This window comes from Danio rerio, chromosome 20, assembly GCF_052040795.2.
Source record: "Danio rerio strain M-AB ecotype USA chromosome 20, GRCz13ab, whole genome shotgun sequence".
NCBI classification, from domain to species: domain Eukaryota; kingdom Metazoa; phylum Chordata; class Actinopteri; order Cypriniformes; family Danionidae; genus Danio; species Danio rerio.
This window is the reverse complement of record NC_141040.1, coordinates 23,617,287-23,640,578: the sequence shown is the minus strand read 5'-3', so window position 1 is coordinate 23,640,578 and position 23,292 is coordinate 23,617,287. Positions and strand designations below refer to the sequence as shown.

The 23,292-nt window shown below is 39.8% G+C and overlaps 1 long non-coding RNA gene across 1 annotated transcript in view; it reads right to left on the bottom strand.

Annotated features, from left to right (window-relative positions):
- Nucleotides 1-5,467: 5,467 nt before the first annotated feature.
- LOC141379497 (uncharacterized) overlaps nt 5,468-23,292 on the bottom strand; it is a 103,529-nt gene continuing 85,704 nt past the window's right edge. The window contains exons 2-3 of the long non-coding RNA XR_015518360.1: nt 7,886-8,025; nt 5,468-7,203 (exon numbers count right to left, since the gene is read on the bottom strand). This is a non-coding gene — a long non-coding RNA (uncharacterized LOC141379497). The remainder of the gene's footprint in view (nt 7,204-7,885; nt 8,026-23,292) is intronic.

Here is a 23,292-nt window from a genome sequence, read left to right as displayed (position 1 = left end):
TGACGAGATTTCTCAATGAGGTGAAAAGTTATCTTGTGATGTTATGATGGAACATGAGGGTGAATTTAGCACTGAGAGTTGGAGGCAGGGTTCGATTTGAACTGCATATCAAGTGCCTTGCACACACCTGACAACCCAAGCTAGGCTCCGGAGTTGCGCGTGTCACTAGGCTTCTTGGGCGAGTGTGACGTTACGTAACCACTTTTTTTTATAACCAGAGTTCAGCAGCTGTCGCTTCCGTAATCAAGCTATTACCGTTATGTAGGGGGTTTTATAGGCATTTTGCAACAGGATAGTCTATACATACACGGCTGTTTGACACTATTCTTTGCACCTACTGAGTCAGTAAAAGACCACAGTCACATCTTCAAGCGTGCACTCACACACATACACACACACACACACACACACACACACACACACACACACACACACACACACACACACACACACACACAGTGAGTTTCTGGAAACTCGAGACACACAGCTTCATCATCACAAAACACACGTTTATGCTGTCTGTGTGCGGTATCAAATTACATTAAGCAACTCAGAGCTCATAATTTGTGATGGGGGCATGAATGAAATCTTGCTAAATAAAAGTAAACCTGCTAAAAAAGTAAAAGTTAAATACTAAAAATGACATGAGTTTTAAGGTCAACTTGTGGAAAGGAGTTTGATTTTTTTTGTGAATTTGTACAGGGGAGAAGCCATTCAGAGGAGTTTATAGCTAAATATTTAGCAGTGTTTGCATGTCCTTCACAGCATAAAATTCATTAAAATAGAAAATAAAAATAAAATAAAATAGTAATAAAATACCGTTCATTTTATTTTTTTTAAAAGGCACCTTATTTTTTCAGTTGAATAAAAATATACTTTCCATTTATATATTAGCAAGTATTTAGCTAATAATTCTATATAAAAAGACAAATTTTCATTCATGTAGGCTATTAGCAAAATATTTTGCAGTGTTTCCAGAATTCATTAAAATAGAAGTTGTAATGTAACATTCATTATTAGTTGATAAAAAAGCATTTAAATAGTTTTGCAATTTGTGATTTTGTTTTTCAGTTGAAAAGACTTTTAGAAGACCTTTTTTCCATTTTCCATTTATATATTTCATTATTGAAGTTTTTTAAAAACAGTGTAAATTCCCGTGAAGTGAAGTGTCTCATCAGTTGTCACACCCCTGGTAGTCATACTATGTGGCTTTTTCACGACACAATTTTTAAATGTGAACTAAATACTTTTTATGCTTATTTTCAACCATTTATTCATTTATACTTGATGTTTGCTGTTATGGCAAATTTTTGAAAACGAAATTCTAATTGAAATTTAAAAAAAATAATTTTGTGAAAATTGCACTCGTATTACATGTTCGGTCTTTATTGTACTACAAAAACACTTGACAACTGATGGACTTTTCCTAGTCCTCCCAGGGTAAAACATAGGTCGGAGGTTTTAAATAAGTTCAATCAATTTAATTAAGTACTGTAGATGAATAAAGCATACAGAGTTTTGGGTGTCTGAGAACAGCAACACATGCGGTCTGTTTCAGCTGTGCACATATATTCCCCGCCCATATTTATTGTCGTCTCTCTTCAGCCCCGCCCAGGGGTGCTTTATCTGTTTTCTCAACAAATGGTTGGCCACCTAACACCAGATGTCAGGTAGAACAGCTAATCTGGACAGAGAAGGCACACAGAGTGAGCCTGCACCCATCCTATCAGCATTTCTTCTCCTAAACTCTTACTAGTTAGAAAAAACCCAAAGTGTTACATTTTGCTGACAGTGAGTTCTCAGAATTTACCTTTGATAAAATTAAATATAAATGTGGTTATTAGACATTGTCATAAACATATCCTAAATGTATTTTCAACTAGAGTATCCTTCATATAATAATAATAGATTGTCTATTAATAATTAATTTTGATGGTTCACTTATAACTCTAATGACTCTAATGAAAGTTAAATTCAAGAAAAGAATTTTGAAATGTGAACTGCAGAAGAATGTGAATGGGACACTGACACAGAAGTGCGAATGCAAATGCAGGTTTATTGACATGATCAGTCATTCAGCAATTGTCAACCAAGAGGCAATCAAGTACATACAGAGAATCCAGAGTAGTAGTCGATACACAGGTGAATAGTTAAAATGCAGGCAGCAGACAACGTAAATAAACAAAATAAGGAAAGGGTCTAACATGGTAAGACAAGGTAAAAAAGGAAAATGTGTCGTAACATTTACAATACTGATTACAAGACTCAGCAACTGTGTGTGTGTGTGTGTGTGTGTGTGTGTGTGTGTGTGTGTGTGTGTGTGTGTGTGTGTGTGTGTGTGTGTGTGTGTGTGTGTGTGTGTGTGTGTGTGTGTGTGTGTGTGTGTGTGTGTGTGTGTGTGTGTGTGTGTGTGTGTGTGTGTGTGTGTGTGTCTTTTTAGCCCAATTGATTAGTCCTGAAAAGCTTCAGCTCTGTGTGTTTGCAATCAACGTTGACCCGAAACAGGTGTGAGAGTACAGGTATTATGGAATTTGTAGGCAGATTTGCAGTCCTGAGTGAAAGTAAATGATTGCCAGCGATCTACAATGGTGGTCGCTGGTGATTGGTAAAATAGTATTGGGCAATCCTTGGTCACAACGTTCTGTTGAGTTCATCCTTAGTCAGCATCAATAAACTTTTCTTTAATGTTCTACTGCAAAAAAGAAATAATAATAGATGACTTGGAACTTACACTGTATGCCCCTCTATCACATTAAAATCTTGGTGTCCATTGACATCTCAAAGATTAGCCAAGACACTGTTTATTGCTTTAATCATGCTATGTTCCCCTCAAAGACAGTTTATTCCATGAATCCTTTTTTATACACTGACATTCAACAAAATGTCCTCTTGTCTCCTTGGAGCATTAGCTTTAGCTGTTACACTGTTTTGGCTAAAGGTTACTGGCTTGTCTTCTAACTTTTAGGCAGGTTTGTTGGAGTTTTGCAGGAAATTGGACTCTTAATCCCAAATGGCCCCTAAATCCTTGTGGTCTTTCTCTGAGTTTTTACTTTCATGAAATTATTCCGCTATGACTCCTGAGAAGTCTTCTGGGAGCTCGTCTCAGTGTGTGCAGATGTGCACGAGGGTTCATAGAGGCTACAAGGTGGTCAATCGCAAGTATAATTTAAGAATCCTGATATTAAATTTTTGTATTTATTGTAAACTAAATAAACTAAATCAATTTATGTGATCAAATCATTCACAAATTTGTTAAGGCCTGCCTTTTTTTTTTTTTTAGATCCTAACCCGTTTGAATATTTCTGCATCTCTTTGAATAGATTTGTGTGTGTGTGGGTGTGTAAAATAAATTATAGAAAATAAATTAACTGCAACTTCTACATTTAATCACTAAAACAGTTCTACATTATTTCAAATTTCTTTTTTTTTTTTTAGAGCCTTAGTACTTTTTAGATTTTTTACAACACTTATGTGTTCCCACGGAGCGGGAAGAACGATTGCTAGGATATAGTGCAGTGGTGGTTGTTGATAGTTTAAACTTATAAATCAGGTATTATAGAGTCCAAGTCAGCAGAGCATTTAAGGACTGTGCATATATGTGTGCGTGCATCGCTAAGTAAGTACCCGAAATCATTCCAATATGTATCTATATGGAGTTTCACATAATCATACTCATTAGGGCTGTAGCATGCCAATGCATACATTTAATTCGGCTATACAGTTGTATTATTGTTAATATGTTCATCAGTTGAGATGTTTGGCACAGATGTTATGTATTTGATGCATATAAACCTTGATTAAAACATAATCAGACCGCGATTGTGCAACTAGCGCATGCGCACTGAGTTGTTCATGATTAACCTGGATGCATGAGCGCATCAGCTGTGTTCACGTGAAGACCCACCCCCCAATATAGAGTGATCTACGATGTTTGTTATTTCAAAGTGACAGTACTAAGACAGCCAATAAATTAGCTTTTACATTTACATTTTCTTTGTTAATTGCATTTTACTTTTTCATTATATGCCTTAATTGTTGTACATACATAAATTAATAAATAAATAGGGCTAAATAATTATTTGTTGAATTATTATCATAAATTTTCATTAATGCAGATTTATTTAGTTATATTTATAAACTGTTCGATGGGCTATTTTAATTATTCAAATTTTTATATTTATAAATTTAAGGTTTTTACACATATCTATTAAATTTATTTTTCTCGAAACATTTCACAACCCTCCATACTGTACACTCCCTTGAGGCCCCCTGGGGGTTCCTGGAGCTCTGTTAGAAAACCCCATTTAACAACCTTCAACACTGATTAAAACTACTGTTTACTTCTCACCATAAAATCACAATGATTGTTCTGTATGTACTTCTCCCCAAAGCATTTCTTATTCATACATACAGTATACTCTCATGAGCTCTTGTTCCAATAAAAAAAAAAAAAAATCTCTTTAGTAATTAGATGCCTCTGGACCTCGAACATGGAAACGCTTGGTTGGTTTTAAAAACCATTACAGACAGCTGAGAAGACAGTGTTTTTGAGAGTATACCATCTGCTCATATGAATTAAAATATCTACTGAGCCATTAATAGCTTTTATATGTGTTGTTTTGTGTAACCGTTCACAAACTGGAACTATGAAAATTTGTAAATAAAAAACTACTTGGGGGAAAAACATTTAAAATATTCTGAGTTCCTGGTCCTCTTTCTTGTTTTCAGGGTACTTTCAACTTTTGTATAAAAATAATTGTGCTAAATCTTTCAATTTTCATAGCATTTTAATTAATGTTTGGCACTATTTGTTTCTGCTGAAATGACCTCTTGCATGGAAAAAGATATGAGCCTGGTTCAGATGTGAGTTCAGATTCCCCATCACAGAAAGTGGAGCTGTCATGAGTAATCATTTCATGAGACTGTGTGTGTGTGTGTGTGTGTGTGTGTGTGTGTGTGTGTGTGTGCGTGTGCGTGTGTGAGTGCATGGAAGCATGAATATACAGTAAGTCTTTGTAAAGACGTGCCTGCAGTATGTGATGAGGGTTGTTTTGTTGTGGGTTTCTAAGTGTTACACACTTTGGCTCCCAGAGGGTTTCAGCGATGCCCCCGGCATGTTTTAATATCTGGGAAACAGAATTTTCTCCTGTACCCAAAGGATAACAGAATAAATCCATGTTTTATTTATTCTAAGCTCGGTTTTATGACTTATGACTTGTTTGTGGACACTGCCACACTGGTTACTGTTGTTACATGGGGGTCAAAGTCTGGCCAGTAGGAATGATCTTGTAAACCCCTGCTGATAGATGTCATAACTGCATCAAAAAGGTTGTTTCTCCATTGATGATTCATAGGTCAAGCCGTTCGTTCACAGAATAAAAAGGCCATTCATCGTTGTCTTCAGGCAAGTAAAGCTTTCTGATAGAGTAGATCATACAGCATAGAGAGAGTCTCATTGTTGTACCTTAAAGCATTTTTATTTCAGGAAACTATTATTTCACTACATTCCAAAACAATAGGTGTACATTTTCATGTCATCAATCTAGCACTGTAAATGGTTATTTTGAAGTGACAAAATTGCGACCTTCTCGAAGATGTAATCACTGTAAAAAATTTTTTTAAAAAAATTACAAATTTGTTAATTAACAATTTACATATTTTGTGATTTCCAGGTCTTTTCCATTGATTTATTCCTACAAATTGCATAATGGATCCTTGATATCTGGTTTGTTGATTTTGATGTTAAAAATCCAACTCTGCAGTTTAACAAAGTGAAAATTATTGACATTTCAGTGGCTTTAAACTAAGTATTGTAAAAGAGATAATATAGAAATATTTGTAAAATAACAAAGCAGTACTGGCATGCCATACATTGTTACCAATTTTGTAAATTGCAGAGCATTTAAATATGAACAGATTTATAAACCGTATTTCACTGAAGGACAGTATATTACTGAATTTTAAAGTTGCGTTGTGAATATTACTGTAAATTTTACTGATTTAAAATAGAGTAAAATACAAACAGTGCTATAAATGTAAATACAACATTTTTGCTGTAATTTATTTACATTTAGTTACTGGTGAACTGCTGTCAGTAAGGTACTGTAAATGTTACAGGAAATTATTAACAGTGTAATATATAACATACAGGCAATATATGACTTCAAACTATTAAACATTAAAAAAAAAGTAACTTTTTCAAACTTTTCAACATCAAAAGTTGTTGGAGCAAAGATCAAGGTCCCAAAATGACATTCAAAAGCATAAATAAATGGAAATAAAAAATCTAACATAGACTCATTCTGAAAACGTAGCCCTATATACGTTTCTGGAGATCGCGAATTATGTATCCAGAGATACATATGGCTGAATTTCATGCTGAAAGCTAAAGTGCTAATATCTTAATAATAGACAGGTAATAGTTAATAGTGAGAATTGGTACATTTTTGTAATATTGTCACATTAGGAGAAGCTGACAACTGAGTTGCGGATCCAAATGCAAGATCTATTCAAAAGAGAATGGCCAGCTGGCCCAGATTGGCTAATCGTGAGGACCGGGAGAATTCCCGGTGGGCCGGTCCGTTTTTTGGCCGCGAGGGCCGGTGTCCCTAGCTCCAGAATCTGTTGCTCTCAGCAGTCACACTTTTTAAATTAATTAATTTATTTACTTGACCACAGTCTTCCTATTCATTATTTTACCGCAGCTCTGCTCTTTTTATCTATTTTCTTGCAGCCTCGTGAGCAAGATGCAGCCTGCAGGTTAATGATGATATAACTCAGTTGAGTCACCTCTCAATGTACAGCTGTTGTGATCCAGTGGTTAGCACGGTAGGTTACGACATTGCCAACCCGGGTTTGATCCTCCTCTGAGTAATTTGTTTTTTTTATTTTTATTGTTAAGACATATAATACTGTTAGGGTTGTTGAACATTTGAAGTTCTAAAGCAGCTGTTTTCTCAAAAAAAAAAAAAAAAAAAGACGTGATAGTGTAATTAGAAACTGAATTAGAAATCACCTTATTTTAATATAATCAGTCTTGAACTGAGGTGGGCCGGTCTGAGGCTTGAAACTCCAGGGCTGAAAAGGAGTCCCACTCCGGCCCTGGTGGCCAGGCAGCCAATGATCACAATCAAGAGCAAACAGTAACATCCAGGCAAATCCAAAAGAAAGGTCAATAAGAAGGTAAGTGGTCGATCCAGGCAGCTGACAACATAAACAAAACAAACAAACAAACAAAGCGAAAGTCAGCATTGGAAAGACATGACTAAAAACACGTCGTAATGTTGTTTATTTGACTGATAAACAAGTGTGTGTGTGTGTGTGTGTGTGTGTGTGTGTGTGTGTGTGTGTGCTGTTTAAATAGTCCTTGTAATCAGTCTTTTATAATCTTACAGCTGTGTTTGTAATCAATCGTGATCCGGAACAGGTGTGTGTGTGGTGCATGACAGTATATGTAGTCCATGTAATGGCAGATTTTTAGATAGATCACTAATAATCATAACAAATATATAGTATATCTTTTTTATTATTAATTATTTTCACTTGTTTCTATACTTGAAATATCATTGATTATCAGTATGCTTTTTAGGCAGTGACAAGTTGTGTTAATGCATTAGACATATTAAAAAAATTCAATTGAAGAAAGAAATCAATTGGGATGGAGGAGTTTACCAGAGTAACATTTTATTAGGTTGTCTGTACTTTTACTCGAGCGTTTGATTTGTGTAATTTGTCCAGCGCAGGAGAGAGCTGTCAGAATATATTGGCATGTGTATCCTGGCACTAACAGCTCAATGTGTGGCCTGATTTATGAGGCATGGCTGTGTGCTTCCTATCTATTTACCTGCTACAGTAAACAGAATTCCATCTTCATGGAGCCACTCACCCAGATGCTGAAAAAGCTTGCGTGTTCAGGTCCATTAAGCGGACTCATCCCTTGAGTCAGATTTATCTGGCCCGGCACAGGAGGCACATGTCAGTAAACCTCCAGTGGGACGAATGTGTTTGGGTTGCATCATATCTGATCTGGAAAAGTCAGCAAATGGTAGTTCAGTAAGATTTAAGTCAGTTTTTTTTCATCTAATGATTTAAATTTGTTCTGATTGAGTGATTCAATTCAATTGATCTTTATTTATAAAGCGCTGTATACAATATAGATTGTGTCAAAGCAGCTTAACATAGAGGTTTTAGTAAACTGAAACTGCGTGAGTCCAGTTTTCAGAGTTTAAGTTTAGTTGAGTTCAGTTTGAAAAGAAAATCCATCGATCCACAGCTCCACAAGTCCCAAACCAAACAAGCCAGTGGTGAGTGAGTAATCTGTATTCAGTCAAAGAGATCATAAACTGAGAAATTAAAATTATTTTTATCATTTCAGATCATTTAAGAGGTCATTACTGTAAAAACATCCTGTTTCAGAACTCAAACCTTTCTAATTATTCTGAAGCCATTCTGCCAAAACCACAGGTTGTGAAATGACCCATTTTATTACATACTGTAAAAGGGAGGCTAAACTCCGCTTTCATAGAAGATCCACCCACCGATTAGTACATACAGTATAAGCAGAAACCAAATGATGAATATGCTCCAAAGACAACAAGAAATGCGCACAAGCTTTTTAAAAATAAGTTTAGGAAACTTTAATAAGAACTTGGTCCTTTAATAACTTCATTTGACCAGAGATTTATTTACAAAAAAGAAAATAATTGACAGTGAGATTACAGTGAGCCTATGCTGTACTGACTGCATTTGAGCTGACAGGAATTGTCCACCATATAATTATTTGTTTTTTATGATCACTAGTACTTTGTAATGAGAGATCATTTAATTTTTTTTGTGTATTTTTGAATAATTGAAGGACGCAATTTCTCAAACAAACACATGGTAAGATACATTTAGAAATCTAATATAAGGCAATATATAAAAATCACATATACAACATACAAGTTTATGTTTCAATGATTCGTTTATGTTTGTGTGTAGTTAATTTATGGCTATATAAATATACAGTAAATGATTGAATAAATTATTGAATATGAATAAATGTTAAAAAAATATGTTTTTAGTTAATTTATGGCTATATATCAATTTTGAATCTGTCATTTCTAACTTTCAAAGAGTTGTATACATTTGATCACATTAAGACTTTAATTTTATACATTTAAACAAATACATTTAAATAAGACAGTTTCTAACCTCTTTAAAGGTAATGCATTGAGCATTGTAAACATTTGTTAGAGTGACAAGGCAGTCAAAAATAAAAATAAGATTTTTTTTATTATTATTTATTTGTCATTGAGTGTACACAAACTATTGTAATTCATAGTTGTTTTGGGGGTCACACAGTTTTGTGGTGTACAGCATTTATTAATCATAGTTAAACATTTACTAATGCATTAATAAAATCCAAAGCCAAACTATTACGGAAGTATAGTAAATACTACTGTACTTTTTTTAGGTTATTTAAAAATAAAATGGTAACACTTTGAATAAATGGTCCATTGTTATTTAATTTTTTACTATAAACAAAAATAAATAACTTTGAGCAATCTTGTGCGGTTCAACTTTTATTAATCAGTTCAACATTTAACAAAATTCAAAGTGATGCTTGTTAACATTAGTTAATGCCCCATGAGTTAACATGAATTAGCAATGAATGACTTTATTTTCATTAACAAACATTAAGGAAGACGCCACGCCTCCTTTTTAAAATCGTTATTTTCGTACAACTGAACTCAAACAAATTCGTACAATTAGCGACTAAACTGACAAAACATAAAATTCTTACGTTTTCTTGTGAGATCAGACTGGTAAATACAGCTCACTTTTTTTTCAGCTGCCAGAATAAAAGGTGTTATATTCAAGCAACATTTACAAGCTCCCTTTGCTTCATGGAGGTTTAATGCCACTGAACAATTAACTCATCTCGTGCAATCCAGTTGAAATGTTGATATGCCCGGCTAGTGTTAATGAGCCACAGTGCACTGTACTGCATTTTAAAGAGCAACACATTTACACTGAGCCCAATTTCTGATGACACAGTGTGTGTGAGAGTCTCTTTACAGTGATGAATTATGAACATCCGCCTGGCACAATATGTTTCTGGGATAATGCTGAATAGCATGATGAAGCCTCTGGAAACAATGGCGACATCCTGAAGGTAAACAGAATGAAGATGGATGGCTCATTACGAGCCGTTTCTTCAGCTTTTCATTCCTCTCCAGTCAATATATTTGTTTGAAGCAGCATGCTTGGTAAGTTTTCAGTTGTTCTTTTAGTTCCATTTTTTACATTGCTCAGTTCAACCTCTCAAATTAAATGAACTTTCTGCAGTTGTTTCACTTTCATATTCATTTGTATGGCAGATATATATAGAATAGCACTGTTTTCAGTAAATTTTGTTCTCATTGAAATTAAAAAATCTTTTTCCAATGGCATATACAGTACATACTTTTGGGTTTGGAATAACTGAGCTGCAATATAAAACAAAACATAGTACCACAAAAAAAGTACAATGTACAAAATGTATTTTTTATTTATTTACTTATTTAATCTAGAAAGTCCTATTGAGCAACAGTATCTCTTCTATCAGGGAGTCCTGTTCAAGTCAGGCAGCATACTGTAGGACAAATAGAAAAATACATATCACACATACACACACACACAAAAATAATATAAACCATAATCAATTTGTAAAACATGTACACTGTTTTAAAAAGATAGTCTTTAAAATATTTTGAAATATAGCGATAGATTTGACATATTCTATATGTAGTTTATCTTGAAGCTCATTCCATACATATGGAAAATGCAGCTCGACCTAACTGTATGAAAAAAAAAATAGTATTGTATCTTAAGAGTATATCTGCTGATCTGGTAATATAAGTATTTGAGCTAAACAAACACATTATGGTATATCTGTGGTAATTTACCAACTAAAGTAAAAAAAAAAAAAAAAAAAAAACTAACATATGTTGCTTTCTCCTTGACTGTAATGAAGTCCATTCTGTCATTTTATAAAAATTACAGTCATGTATGCTTGCACTTGAACCAGTAGGTGCGTCCCAATTTGCATACTTATGCACTATTCTAGGCTATGCCATTTTGTTGTATAAACATTGTAAGCAGTGCATTCACACTTAAAACTCATTCAACTCATTCGGTCATTCAACCGTTAAAAATGAAGTGTAACATATTGGACACCACACTTAACGGCTGCATGGAAGGGGTGGAGCTTTCGGGCACTGATGTTGGATTACTTTATTTATTTTGGATTGTAAAAAGCAAAATCCTCTTATGAGAGTGATTATGCCGCCTCCCGATGGTGAATGGGGTTATACTCATGGCAGGTATTATTTGGTAGTTTAGTCATGTACAGTATTTCACTAAATTGGCAACTGACAAACATCAGGGAAAAGGTTTGAATTTCCGCTTAGTAAAAAAAAGTTAGTGTTCCACTGGGATGACACTACATACATATACTTTGCTGCTGAGTGCGTAAGTGCATAAGTACCTAGTGCATAAGTGCATATAGTGTGCCATTTGAAATGCTGCTGGTGACAAATCGTAAGGACTTACAATAAACATTATCAATTATTAATATACAAAATTATATCAATATAAAGTATATCTCCACATAGATCATTTTCTGCTCAAACATGAAAAAAATGTTTTTTAGAAACTGAAACTGGCAGATCTAGAGAACTGTTAGTCATTGTAAGTATTCAAAAGACAAAAAAAAGGAAAAGGAACATTTAAAATAGATGCATATTTTGTATAATTTGACCTAGAGTATCCTCTAAAATAGCTAATCAATGGAAAGTGTAGGTTAGAATACACTAAACATCCATCAATCACTGTAAACTTAAATATGTTATGTTACTAAATTAAATGTAATTTAAATAGATACATAAATGTGATTTACTGCAGCATGTATTACATAACATTAACAAAAAAGGCCCCGCTCTAACAATCATCTTTTGAACCCTGCTGCTTAAAACTATACAATTTCTGCCTCATTTTCTGATGACAAGGCTTTTTATTTTTTATTTATTTTTTGGTGCTGTACAACAATAATTACTGTTTTAGGAGCAATACTGTATGGAGTAAAGTTTTGAGCTAAGTGTGGACATTAATAAAACAATAAAACACAATAAGTTGGACTTGGTCATGGAAAAGACATAAAGAAACAACAACAACTAAAAGCCTTAGGAGGTTTATGAGGCCTATTTTGGATCTGGCTTTTCCCCCTGAGGAGGGACACCGTATAATGGTTCTGTAACAGCATCAGCAGTTACACTTTTTTGGCTTAAGGTTGCATGCAGGGTTGCCTCCCATTGGCTTTGGCACACATTCTGGGAGCTACTACTGTATACAATCTGACAAATTTATTAAAAATCTCAAATTGCATTATGGTACTTGATGTCTGCTGCAACAAGCTTTGATGTTGAAAATGTATGTATGTATGTTTGTATGTTTGTATGTATGTACTGTATGTATGTATGTATGTATGTATGTATGGATATATTGTTAAACCCATTCAGACCCTGTGTCCATTACAATGGTTTGGATCAGTATTTCAACAAATATGTCTGTCCATTATGGATGTTCAATGGGTCAAAAAATTGATACTGAAGTTAAAGCTAATGCTGATTGAATTGTTTATACGGTATATAAAAACTTTTATTTATGTAATAATTCCTTGCTGAAACAAATCAATATGCAGATTATACAGATTTTGAAGTTCTTGAGCATATAGCAGATGGAAATATATCAGATGTGGACACAATGTGGTGCCATGAGGAAGATGTAAATGATGTTTGTTATAAACAAGATGCAATACAACAAAACCCCTTAGAATTAAAGTAAAAATGTAACAATGTTAATAATAAATTTCACAATTTAAATACATTTCAAGAATATACCAGCAATCATGTATGTTTACTTTGTATTTTATGTTGGTATAATGTTTGGCAAGTACAACTGATCTGATGTCCATTGAAATGGACAAAAATATATATACTTAAAGGGTGTTGAATTTTAATAATATAATTTGGTCTCATTTATAAGAGCCTTGAGAACTGTGAAAATATACTTTTACATTTTGTCTGAGGGGGGTTAAGTTGGGTATGTAAAGTACAGTACAAAAACCAGGTACAGTATGTAGTTAGCACATTTTCTAATATTTATGTTGGGTTACACACAATCCATTTGTGTCGGGACAACATGAAGGAATTAAGTTAACTTAGTAGTTATTAGGCAGCATGGTGGCTTAATGGTTAGCACTCTCTCCTTACATCAAGAGGGTCGCTGGTCCGAGACCTGGCTGGGCCAGTTGGCATTTCTGTATGGAGTGTGCATGTTCTCTATGTGTTAGCATGGGTTTCCTCTTGGTGCTGCAGTTACCCCCAAAGTCCAAAGACATGCGCTATAGGTGAATAGGATGAGTTAAATTTGTCGTAGTGTTTGAGTGTGTTTGTGAGTGAGTCTTTTTGGGTGTTTTCCAGTACTGAGTTTCCATAATTCTGATAAGTAGCTTAAACTGTCTGTAAGCAAATGTAGATTTGTACATCTGCACAACCGTTCATGTAGATCTGCCGTTTGTTTGTGCGCGCGCACTGCGTTCACATGCACACAGAAGAGAGAGCGGTAAAAACAAATGCTGAATCAAAACTTTAATATCCTGAATTAAAATTGGTCAATATCAATACTTTTGCACACTGGAAGAAGGACAACACCATGCCTAAAGTATTTTTTTTAGAAAGGTTATTTTATCCACGCAGAGCTGATACAGATTTTTGCTGTTTTACGAATGGCTTATATGCACAGAAGTGTTGTTCAGCCTGTGAAATCTTCCGGCAAAAGATGTGATGTGATGTGACTATTTTCAATTCAATAAGGGACCTTTTACAACATTGATAATGTAGATGTTTATTTAGCTTAACAATTAAACATCAGTAAGTAGTTTCACCTATATTCTCTGAAACAAAACAGCTGACATCTACACCTTGCAAATCCAAAGGCATCACTCATGTGAATGCAAAAGAAAGGCACAGATTCTAACCTCTGACTTCACAGAGTGGTGTAAAAGTACAGTAAATCCGTGGAAGAAGGGGTTATTACTGCAAACATATAGCCATAACATATTAAAAGGTCTCAATCTTTCAGTAACTTTATTATTTCTCATTTTATGAAATCACACATGCTGACTGGTTGCCCAGGCAACAGGGCACCTGGTGCCAACCAACAGTGCTGCATTTCTATAACTAACTTCTGCTTTAACCCCAGTCTCCCAAGAGAATCAGTGCAGGACCGCAGGCCCAGAACATTTCCTTGCAGCTATTTTTAGGATTCCTGATAGGGTAGAGTCTAATCAATAAAACAGAAAAGGAAAGAAAGGAAAGCCATAGACACGATTGACGGTTTATCCCGTTTAAATCAAGAAAATGCATCAGTAAGCGCATTCCAATTTCCACAGGTGTCAAGTCTTCATAACGAACATGCAAAGACAGCATGAAACACTGAGTAAATACGCATTAACACACAGGCTGACAGTACTGCATGAGTAAGTGCTGAGGAAAGTACATTAGGGATAAAATATTGAATGGCCTTTGCCAATGTTTGTGCAGGGGAAATGTTTGTGTGGTCGTAATGTTGATTTACATGACAACTTGCAAAAACTCGCAAAGCTTGCAGCAAAAAGCGTGAGACCCGAATGAAATGTAGGTGCATGTTTGCATATGTGGTGAAAAAAGACTTTGAAGTGCTGCTAATAAACACTATTCAGTTGCACGTTGGAGGAAAAATATTTCCAGTGTCTTGTCTGTCATATAATTTAACTAATTGCCCAGTTATTCTAGGACTACATGCAATTACTTTCTTCTTTTTAAAGAAAAACAAATTAACTGTGTGAGCAGTCTCCAGTTTTAACAAACAACCAGAAGAAAAAGGACATTGTTTTTTGTCTACAAGCTCATGATTTTTTATTTTTTTTATTCTCTATGCATAAAAGTAGCTTAATTTATCAGTATAGCATACTTTTCTTACACTTTGTGCTACCTGTAGTGCTACCCAGTAGTTTTGGTTCCCAGAACCAAATGGTCTATACCAACACAATCTCACGGCAATTCGTAACTTTTTCATTTAGTGGCTAATTCGTATGAATTTGTACGATCTAATACATACAATTTAGTACGATTTGCTCATCCCCCAATGACGGTTGGGGTTAGGGGTGGGCTTAGGTGCCACGCCTCCTTTTTAAAATCGTACCATTTCATACGACTGAACTTGTACGAATTTGTACGAATTAGCCACTAAACTGGCAAAACGTAAAATACTTACGTTTTCTCGTGAGATCAGGCTGTCTATACACAAGAAATGTTTGCTTAATGAAAAATAATGTTAGTTTAGTAATTTTATACTACATATTTTATTACATATACATTATACAGTTTAAAAAAGTTAGATTTCAATACATTTTCAATATTTTTTACTATGAATTATCCATCATTGTTACACATTTGAACTCCTTTTTACATCTGAATAATTAATTGCTGCATGCACTGATTTTAGTGATGCAATTTAGCAAATGTAATTAATATGTCTTATAGTTAAATATAATTGTCAGTTGACATATATAACAAAAAAAAACAACAAAAAAAAAAACCTTAGGGGACTGTACTGGGAAGGTTATATAGGCTGTGAAACATTGACATACTGTATCATAAGCTCAAGGGCGCAACTGCACATTTAGGGGTATGTGGCTTCAAGTTTTACGCCCATGCTTACCCCTCAATCCAACTTATAACAGGCAAGTGACAGAGGCAAACTATTTCCATCAATAAATTAAAGATATTCTTTCCTCATCAACATGCTTTAAACAAATACATTTCACATTTCCGAACACAACTGGAATAGTATGAAGTAGTAACTAGTTAAAGAATAATTACATTAAGCATGTTGTCACAAAGAACAAGATGCTTTGTGACCCCCCCCCCCCCCCCCCCCCTTGTTTGTGCTCAATTTGTTCTGTTAAAACAAACACTGCATCTATTTTTATTATTTAGATATTGCGTGCAGTCACTTACAATTGTTGATAAAATGGGTTTAAATTCTGACGTTATTTATTTATCTGCTCGGCACGCATTTGTAAGTGAGCTGAAATAGATAGAGGTGAAAAGAGTTTTGCTTTTTTTAATGTTTAAACTTCGTATACTGGAAGCGGACGTGGGTATTTTTTTCCCCAAAATAACCTAAAATTAGGTTACATGTCTTTTTGGCAAAATATGTGCCAGCAACATAATTTTATAACTCCCATATTCATTGTTGCGAATGTGGTGAGACCACACTGGCACGCTATGAAGGCATGTCAGGAAGGTATCATAATGGTCTCTGCGACATTCCAAATAACATCCTAGCAACAAAATAGCAACATAATTTTATGATTCCCATGTTCGTCAGAGAAAACGTGTTGAGGACGTTTTGAAGACCAAACTGGCACGTTATGAAATCGTTTAAGGAAGTGTAAGTATGTGCGATTAAAGTTGTTGCCTCGTTTGCTCTAGCTTGCAAATGTATTTAGTTGTGATTTGTTACTTGTAACCGTGTGTACTGTCTCAGGTTAATTGGCTATATATTCATATTGCATGCAAAGCCACGTTAAAAACGTGACGTGTGCTGCTTTGTTTACGTTCCCGGGGAGGAGTGTAATGTGTGTGTGTGCGTGCGTGCGTGCGCGCATAGTCGTCTGGATGAGGTTTATGTGTGTGTGTGTGTGTGTGTGTGTGTGTGGACGAGGGCAATATGTGTGTGTGTGTCTGTGAAAAGAGCAAAATGTGACAAGCTAGGAGATCTCCTCGCCAGTTCTTGGGAGTTTTTGCTCAATAAAATAATTAGTCGTCTGTTTTTTTTAAGTCCATCATCTGTATTTCGTTCATCCACTGGCAGCTAAACTCCACACTATCGAGCGTGTATACACTCTCACTACATCTATTTTGTTGATTAGCTGCTGGGCATTTCACTCTGTCTCTGGCTGAAAGCAGTCAGTGTCAACCAATCGCAACATACTGTCATCGGTCCAATCAGGGCAGATTAGCTTCGCGCTAAGGAGGGGTTTGGGAACAAATGAATCACTGGACGATTCATATGGGAGTCACTGGGATAATTAGGTAAAAATCAATGCAATTTATGAGACCATGAAAGTGTTTTTTGACCTTGCATGCATATTAAACTGTTGTTGGAGACCCTTACTACCAAAATATGACCCTATTTCATGTATAATATGGGCTCTTTAAAAGTGTGGGTTAAAGGTGCAGTAAGTGATTGTCTTCAGAAACATTTTTGTTGTGCTGGTTGAAAGTCTCTTCACATTCTAACAGTAATAATTAAAGTAAATTATCTAAATGTATTTAAATGTATTTTGATTTTCTGGGTAAGGCAGAAGACTAATAAATCTTCATTCAGTTTAATACTGTCGGACCGACAAATAACTCAATAGCGTCAGGTGACTCAAATTCCCATTCGGATGGGGAACTTCAATGCTATTGGTGGATTTATTCATTAATCCACGAATGGGGATTTTGTTTCAGAAAGCCAATCGTCTGAAAGAGTATACAACGGGCCAATGAAATGACAATGAATTGGCAGCATAAGCTTGCGCACGCGTGCCTTATTGCCAATTAGCTCTGCATATAAGCACAGGGGAAGCAAGGAAACGCCATCCTTTTCGCTTCAGAGACTATTACAGCCTTCTGAGAGAGTCGATGAGGGTTCCTCCTGCTGTGCTCTAGCGATTTCGAGCGAACGAGAGCATTCTCCCGGTCCAGAGTGTGTACACGCAGCGGCAGACGGTCGAGCTGGGTTTCTCCCGTGCCTGGCATTCGTTGGGTCCAGTCCTCCTGAGCGGTGCGTATAAAGTTGCAACTTCACAAAAAGTGCAACAAAGTCGTGCAGCACGTCCTTTTCAGGATGGCGCTCCGACCGTGCGTTTCTGGATGCGGTGGTTTTCTGTCCCCGTATGATGGGCATGGGCACTACGTTGCATGTCTGGGGGTCCAGCATGTTATTGCGCTGCTCGCGGGCAGTTCATGTCGTCATTGCGAGCCATCATTGTTGCGCAGTTAAGATCGTGGCTAGCCTTTTGCAAAAGGGCAAACGGACCCAGCTGTCCCCTGCACTGCAGCGGGCACTCAGGCAGATCTGAGGATTCCAGTGGGAGATAATTCATCGCCTCCGGGCCTGCGGACCTCCCGCTCCTCCAATCGCTCCATCCAAGATCGAGCGGAGGAAGTGGTCGGTCTAAACAGATGGTAGCTCTTATGTTCGATGACACCGGGGACCAGATGTCCACTGCTGCATTGGAGGGTGGGCTTTTATTGTCCTACAGGAATCCAGGCCCGCTCGCCCCCCTCCGGCAGGATCCTGAAACGGACATGTTAGCCGTGTTTTCTCGGGCTGCTTCAGCTGTGGGTTGGAGATGGTTTATCCCCCAGCTCTGCGGCCGGACCGACTAGATGGGTGATACGTAGAGGTCCGGAGGGCTAAGCCGTCGAAGCCTCTTGTCTCCTTCTTCCCGGAGGTGCACAGTAGGCTCACGCAGTCTTGGAGGGCACTTTTCTCTGCCCGTGATGTATGTCCCTCCGCCCTCACCACTCTTGACGGTGGGGCGGCCAGGGGGTATGTGGCGATATCACAGGTTGAGCGCGCGATTAAGGTCAATCTTTGACGCCTCTTCTTGGCAGGGTCTGCCTCGTCTCCCGTCCAAAGCCTGTAAGTTATCTGCCTCCCTCGGAGCTAGAGCTTACAAGGCTGCGGGCCAGGCTGCTTCTGCCTTGCACGCGATGGCCGCCTACCAACGCTACCAAGCGCAGGCGCTGGTCGAGCTGCACGAGGGTGGGTCCAACACAGGCTTGTGAGCTTCGCACCGCATCCGACTATGCTCTTCGGACCACTAAGTCCGCTCGTGTGCGTTGGGGAGGACGATGTCCACATTAGTGGTCCAGGAGCGCCACCTCTGGCTAAACTTGGCTGATATGCGCAAAGTCGACAAAGTCCACTTTCTTGACTCCCCCATATTCCAAGCTGGCCTGTTCGGCAACACCGTCTGTGAATTCACCCAGGAATTCAAGGCGGTGAGAGAGCAGTCTGATGCGATGGGTAATGTCACCTATCGGCAGGACCGTAAGCCCGTCCGCCCGCCGTACCATCCTTATCTGCTGCTCCTCGCCGATGGCGCCCGCCTACGAGAGCTGCACCGCCCCCGCATACGCCTCTGGCAAAGCGAGTGCGTCGAGCACCTCGAAAGCAGGCAGCCCAGGTAACGGACCGCGAAGCGTCCCTGGGACAGGTCATCTGAAGAAGAGGGAACTTGCTCTTTCTCCGCTGGAGGGCGGGGCCCTATTTCCAACGGCACTTTTTACTGCCATGAAAACATGAAAAGAGAAACTTGAAAGAGCACTTTTCCACTTCTCCGGATGTGACAGCCCGAAATCTGCCAGTCTGGGATGCTATACTTCTAGCTCGCAGGTTCTGTGCGTTTCGCCAGTGGCTCACGAGCGCTGGGAGGACGGTCTCCTTTCTCCCATCCCTCGAGCCTCCCCTCCGGAGTTTGGGTGCGGAGTGAGAGCAAATCTCTCACCTCCAGCTCTTCCGCGGGACCCTCGCGCTTCCCGGATCAGCACACCCACTCCGCGCTGCCCCACTGCTGGTATGTCAGCGATTGTAATGATGAGTCCATTAGCAAGAGCTCTGCCTGCCTGGTTAGCGCGGCCAGCCCTTCGCGGTGGCTCATATGCACAATCAGACTCGGCTATGCGATTCAGTTCACGAAACGGCCCCCCAAGTCACGAGTGTGTATTCACCAGGGTCAGCCCCTTGTCCGCCCCTGTTTTGTGAGAGGAAATTGCTGTCCTCCTGGCGAAGGATGCAATCGAGCCGGTCCCTCCAGCCAAGATAGAGAGATAGAGAGATAGAGGTTTTACAGCCCGCACTTCATCGTGCCCAAAAAGAGCGGTGGGTCACGGCCAATCCTAGATCTGCGTGTTTTGAACCGCTGTCTACACAAGCTGCCGGTCAGAATGCTCACGCAGAAGCGCATCATCTGGTGCATTTGTCCTCTGGATTGGTTTGCAGCAATAGACCTGAAGGACACGTATTCCCATATCTCCATTCTTCTTGCCACCGTCAGTTTCTGCTGTTTGCATTTGAAGGTCGAGCTTCGCAATACAAAGTCCTCCCCTTCGTGCTCTCTGTCTCCGCAGGTCTTCACCAAGCTCGCGGAGGGTGCCCTTCGGCTCGCGGGCATCCGCATACTCAATTATCTCGACGACTGGCTGATTTTAGCCCACTCTCTGGAGCAATTGATTATGCACATAGACAAGGTGCTCCGGCACCTCCACCTGTTGGGGTTTCAGGTCAACCGAGAAAAGAAGAGAAAACTCGCCCCCGTGCAGAGGATCTCTTTTCACTGGCTGGAGCTGGACTCGGTCACCATGGCAGCGCGCCTCTTCGGAGAGCGCGCTTAGCTGATGCTAAACTGTCTGAGAGAGCTTGATAGCAAAATAGTAGTCCCACTGAAATTATTTCAGAGGGTCCTGGGGTATATGGCATCCGCAGCCGCTTCACGCCGCTCGGATTACTCCATATGAGACCACTCCAGCACTGGCTTCACGATCGAGTCCCCAGACGCGCATGGCACCCGCGCGCACACCGAGTCACTGTTACTGCACTGTGTCGCCGTGCCCTCAGCCCTTGGAATGACCCCTCGTTCCTACAGGCCGGAGTGCCTCTAGGAGAGGCGTCCAGTCATGTTGTTGTTCAACAGATGCTTCCAGCACGGGCTGGGGAGCTGTGGGTTGCGGGCATGCAGCTGCGGTCCTGTGGAAAGAAACCCAGTTGCATTGGCATATCAATCGCCTGGAGCTGTTGGCAGTGTTCCTCGCTCTCCACTGTTTTTTTTCGGTGCTGGAGCAGCAACACGTGCTGGTCAGGATGGATAGCATGGCGGCGGTGGCATATATCAACCGCATGGGGGTATTCGCTCTCGCCGCATGTCTTAGCTAGCCTGCCGTCTGCTCCTCTGGAGTCATCCGCGGCTGAAATCGATGCGCGCCATTCACATTCCAGGCAAGCTCAACCGTGCAGCCGATGTGCTCACACGGCAGCCTTACGTTCCGGACAATGGAGACTCCACCCCGAGTCTGTTCAGCTGATATGGGCGCTTTTCTTGGAAGCCCAGATCGATCTCTTTGTTTCTCCCGAGAACGCTCATTGCCAGTTGTTTTTTTCCCTGACCGAGGGCTCTCTCAGCACGGATGCACTGGCCCACAACTGGCCTTGGGGCATGTGCAAATATGCGTTTCCCCAGTGAGCCTGCTCACGCAGTTACTGTGCAAGGTCAGGGAGGACGAGAAACAGGTTGCTGGTTGCGCCCCTCTGGCCCAACTGGACCTGGATTTCAGAGCTCTCCCTCCTCGCGATGGCCCTCCCTGGCAGATCCCTTTGAGAGAGCACCTATTCTCTCAGGGACAGGGCACCATCTGGCTCCCTCGCCCCGATCTTTGGAACCTCCACGGGGGTCCTTAGACGCGAGGAAGACTTAGGTTACCTACTGATTGCGGTGGCTAATACCGTCACTTGGGCTAGAGCCCCCTCCTTGAGCACGCCTATGCCCTGAAGTGGAGTCTATTCACTAAATGGTGCGTCTCTCGAAGAGAAGACCCCCGAAATTTGCCAGATCAGGGTTGTACTTTCTTTACTCCAAGAGAGCTGGAGAGCAGGCTGTCGCCCTCCACACTCAAGGTTACGTGGCTGTCATCTTTGTCTCATGACGTGGTGGCTGGCAACACCGTGGGAAGGCATAACCTCATCATCCGGTTCCTCAGAGGCGATAGGCGAATTAATCCACCCCGCCCCCTCTCATGCCCTCTTAGGATCTCTCCCTCGTTCTCACGAGCCTAGGTCAGATCCCTTTGATCCTCCACTCAGTATCTTTAAGATTTCTGTCAGACCCAGCCCCTTTCATACTTTTCCAGTTCGCACTTTGCGTATTATCTGGACCGCACTCAGAGCTTCAGATCATCTGAGCAGCTCTTTGTCTGTTATGGCGGTCGGCAGCAGGGAAGTGCTGTATCGAAACAAAGTTGGCCCACTGGATAGTGGATGCCATCTCTCTCGCTTATCAGAGCCAAGGCGAGCCGTGTCCCCCGAGAGTGCACGTGCACGCAGCGCCTCTCTAACAGACATCTGTAGAGCTGTGGGCTAGGCGACACCTAATACATTTGCAAGGTTTTACAATCTGCGAGTGGAGCCTGTTTCCTCAAGGGTATTAGGTAACCCTTGGTGATTGAGGAAACAATTCAGTTAAGGTGTTGAAACACGCTTGCTGCGCCATTCTCCCTAACACGGAGATACGTGCGCCTTTTTATCTGTCAGTAAGTTCCCCGTCAGGTGAGCCCTGCAGATTCCTCTGAGGCCCCCAGCACTGACTCAGCGGAGGAGTCACTTGCTGGCCCACTGCGTTGTAGGTCTGCCCGCTGGTCAGCCCGTGTTTTGGGTATAGGTGCCCGCTATGCGTGATCCCCACTAGTCAATCCCATATGCTTATTTAGCCACGGTGCAGTCCCCCCTCACGGGCGGACCTGTGTCTTCCCTCTCCGCTAACCATCTTCTTATATGCGTACTCCCCGTTTTCAGGGTTAGTCCATATGTATTTTTTGCCATCATATCTCCCCCTTTCAGTAGCAGATGGCCTCCACAGCGTCCTCCCTATCGGGACTGCACGATTTCCCAACGTCGTATTTTCCGTAAAAGTTCTTTGAAGTGGGATTGAAGCGCAGGGCCAGGGATCACGTTGGAGGACCGCGCCACTCTGTGATGCAGGAGCACTCACGCTATGCCTGGCTATCCTCTCATCAGAGGCGAAGGTAAGGTGCAGTCATTATGGCGTTTTCCAGACATTTCCCCATTCGTGGATTAATAAATAAATCCACTGATAGCATTGAAGTTCCCAATCCAAAGGGGAACGCTCTGGTTACTAAAGTAACCCTCGTTCCCCGAGGAGGGGAACAGAAATACTATATAACATTGCCATAATGATTGTTCCTTAGCTGTAAGTGTCAGTCTCTTCAGCTTAAAATGATGGCGTTTCCTTGCTTACCCTGTCCTTATATGCGGAGCTAATTGGCAATAAGTTCCAGGTACGCAAGCTTACGCTGCCAACTCATTTGGCATTTAATTGGCCCGTTATATACTATTTCAGACAATTGGCTTTCTAAAACGAAATCCCCATTCGTGGATTAA